The following is a 4,049-nucleotide window of genomic DNA, read 5'->3' on the forward strand; positions in this document are numbered from 1 at the left end:
GCGACGCGGGGCGTGCCGGCGGCGAGGCAGAGCGGGACGGGGCAGGGCGTGCCGCCAGCGAGGCAGGTCAGGACGGGGCGGGCGCGGCGCGGTGCGTGCTGGCGGCGAGGCGGCGCGGGACGAGACGGGGCGGGGACGGGGTAGCACGGCGCGCGCCGGCGGCGAGGCGGCAAGGGGCGGGACGATGAGCCTGCCTGGCCTGGTGCAGCACGCCGAGGACATGGACGAGTGGATCGCCGGCAACCTGCGCCGCACGGGCTGGTCACCGTCACCTGCGACCCGCACAACCTGGAGCACGTCCTCAATGCGTGCTTCGACAACTAACACAAGGGCCCCTTCTGGCACGTCGTCTTCCAGGACCTGCTCGGTGACGGCATCTTCAACTCCGATGGCGACACCTGGCTCGCGCAGCACAAGACGGCCATGCTCGACTTCACCACAGACACGCTTCAGACGGCCATGTCCCGCTGGGTCTCGCGCTCCATCCAAGGAAGGCTCATGCCCATCCTTGCCGACGCGGCCAAGGTCAGGGCACGGGTGGATCTCCAGGACCTCCTCCTCCGCCTCACCTTCAACAACATCTGCGGCCTGGCGTTCAGCACGGCGCGGCGCGTGCTGGCGGCGAGGCGGGGCAGGGGCGGGATGGGGCCGCGCGGTTCGTGCCGGCGGCCAGGCGGCGCAGGACGGGGCGGGACGGGCCGGCGGCGAGGCAGAGCGACGAAGCAAGGCGGGATGGAGAGCTAGGCGGGGCGAGCGTATCCGTTTAGGGTCCAACGAGCCCTGCAGCGTTGGGTGGGGATGCATCAGTCGCCTGTCCGCCCCCATCCGCCAAATCACACCCCAAACGAAAGAAAGCGGACGTCCGGATGGGGTCTAGCACTGGAGTTGGCCTAAAACCTAACTCATTTGTACGTGTAGCGTTACTCCGCTTCTCAGCGATGATTAAAAATGTTCTCTTTCAGCCCCTTAGAAATAGCAAGACCAAACAAAAGAGTGTAACAGGACCACAGGGTATAGGAACCTCCGCCAACGGCCCTTGGGTTTCTCGAGAGTCCACATTCATAGCATAACTTAGTTTAAAATGTGTCATTTCGATCAGTGTCATGGCACAGGTTAATGTCCCATAATTTTCGGCCAAACACGAAATAGGATTTCATGCCGCTTTACATATAAAACAACAACCAAAGTACACGGCTGAACCATTGAAGCTACGTAGCTCATACTAGCTCTGCCTATAGATTGGCACGTATTCTGCTTACTCTGAAACAACAATCAGTATTAGCTTGGTAGCTAGAGGTAGCCCGCTCCCTAGTGCTTTCAAGTACGTACTAACTAATCAAGCGAAGATCAAGATTGCTGCCGTACCATGGCCTGGCAGCCAACGATCGCCACAGCATATACATGCTTTCGGCCATCGTCGTCTCCGGCAGCGGATCAGCTGCGCCGGCCGGCTCGCTGCTCATCGGCGCCCCATCGGCGGTCGGCCAACTACCCTCCCAACTCCTGGGACTACGACTCCGTCCTACTGTCTCTGAGCAACCCCCGCTATGATCTGGTAATCCCTTCAAGAATATGGAAGTTAGCAGATATATAGCCGATGAAGATTGTACTAAAAAAAGTAAATACATATGCGCATGCATGGACGGTACAGGTCGGCGGTCCAGGGAGCTTTGACAAGTTGAAGGCCGGCGTGAGGGAACGGCTGGTGACGGTGGGAAGAGGTGACGACCAGCCTGCAATGCTCAGACTCATCGACACAATGCAACGGCTCGGTATCGCCTACCACTTTGATGACGAGATCGTTGGTATCCTCACCTCGATCCATGGTACCAAACCTCACCCGTGCAGCTGGGAGGATAATGGTGATGTGGCTTCCGCGGCCTTGAGGTTCAGGTTACTTAGGGAAAAATTTATCCCAGTGTCCGATGCAGGTACCAAGCTAGTTACATACTGTAGCAAAACCAACCCCTTTTAAGGAAGACTTTACTTAACTTGAAATGTTACATGCATGGTACCCATGTAGAATCTCTGAAAACTCTCGCAAAGAATTACCTCACACGCACACTCCAGAGGGATGATATCAAGGGACTACTCTCACTCTATGAGGCATCATACCTGGCATTCAGAGATGATGAAACATTGGATGAAGCAAGAAATTTTGTGCCAATGGTCTCAAAGAGCTCCTGCCATCCTTGGATCCCCACTTACAGAGTAGTGTGGTTCATACTTTGGACATTCCCTTGCATCGGAGGTCTCCTAGACTAGAAGCAAGATGGTTCATAGAACACTATGCTAGTGATGTGAGTAATTTCGACCCGTTTCTTCTTCGATTTGCTATGAGAGATTTCGAGAGGGTGCAAACAGTGCATCAACAAGAACTTCAGAGACTTCTAAGGTAAGTACAATATGAGTAAGCTTCCAGAAAGACAGCATGCGCTAAACGTAATTGATTACTTTCTTGTAGACTATATGTACATGATAGTGAAATTATTTGTCATGTTATGATTGATCATACATGTTTACACTAGTAGAAAAAGGGTCAAACGTGAAGCACATTAGTGCCGATTTGTATTTGAGCCGGCACTAATGTATACATTAGTGCCGGTTCCAACGGCTAGCCGGGCCGCTTTCATTAGTACCGGTTCGTGGCGAACCTTTAGCACCGGTTCGTGCCACGAACCGGTACTAATGAGAGTGGTGGCAGGATGTTGTCAGAATGGGGCCTCTCCAGCCCCTTTAGTACCGGTTCTTGGCACAAACCGGTACTAAAGGTCGTCCTACATAAACCCTTCATCCACCCGAGCTCGCTCTGTTCTTCCCCTTTCCCCTCTCCTCTCTGTTCTTCCCCTCTTCCTCTCGAGCTCATCACACATTTTTCCCAAAATTTATCAAAATTTGAAGGCCCCCATCCATTCAAATGATCACAAAAGTTAGCAACTTTGTCCTTTCATCTCTCATTGCTAGATTAGCTCTTGCAATGCTTTATATAGTGATTAATTTGGGAGGATATATATATATATATATATATATATATATATGTGCTAGTATTTGATTTATATGCAATTTGAGGTCAAAAATAACACTTAGTTTGCATATGTAGGTGTGGTTTACTTAGTGCCTTCTAAATCTCCATCGTAGCCACCGTCGATCGCCCGCACCGTCCCGTCGCCGGCACCACCTTGTGGTGAGCCTCTTGTTCATGAAATTTTATATAAAAATTGATGTTTGTGTGATTTGGATATATAGTTACTCGTATAATTATCTTACCCGTACGTTGTTTGTTATACATATAGTGCCATGGTTTTGATAACCGTCCCCGTCGGTCCTAGTCCTTGTTATGATTCGGATGTGGTATGTATATTCTCTTTTAAAACTAGTTGCATTTCGTGTTTATGACAAATTATGCCCATCAAGTTGACATATAATTTTTTTCTAGGAGGTATGTGAACCGGAAATTCCAACCGACCCTATTGCCGAGAGGTTAAATTTAGTTGAAAGAGAAAACGAGTACTTGAAAGAAAAGTTGAAAAGAATTGAGGGGGAGAAGATGGAATTGGAGTTGCATGTTGCCGATGTCGTCGATGATCACAAGATCAAGATGGAGAAAATGCGCTTGAAGATTAGAAAGATTAGAAAATATGCCATTGATAGTGAGGCTTGGTATCATTATGCTGTTGGATCCATTGTTACCTTAGTTGCGATCTTGATTGTATTTGTTTTTGCATTTAAATGCTTTAGCTAGAGAGTTATTTGTTTGTTGCATTTATGTGTTGTATGAACTTTATGTATGAACTTGTATTAATTTGGTCTATTCGGTGTTATGTAATGAAGATGACCCGGCAATGGATGTACGATGACCGATGCTCTCCCCAGTTCGTTGAGGGCGTGCATACTTTTCTGCTTGCGGCTGAGGCAAACAAGAGGGCGGATGGTTTTATGCCTTGTCCATGTGCTCGCTGTAAGAATGGTCACAATTACTCTATGTCAAGAACCATTCACGTTCACCTGTTTATGTCCGATTTCATGCCCCATTATAATGTTTGGACCAA

At 49.6% G+C, this 4,049-nt stretch overlaps 1 pseudogene; it reads left to right on the top strand.

Annotated features, from left to right (window-relative positions):
* The first annotated feature begins 1,366 nt into the window (after positions 1-1,366).
* LOC119357402 lies at positions 1,367-2,399 on the top strand (annotated as a pseudogene).
* The last annotated feature ends 1,650 nt before the right edge of the window (positions 2,400-4,049 follow it).

Source organism: Triticum dicoccoides, chromosome 2A (assembly GCF_002162155.2).
Source record: "Triticum dicoccoides isolate Atlit2015 ecotype Zavitan chromosome 2A, WEW_v2.0, whole genome shotgun sequence".
NCBI lineage: Eukaryota > Viridiplantae > Streptophyta > Magnoliopsida > Poales > Poaceae > Triticum > Triticum dicoccoides.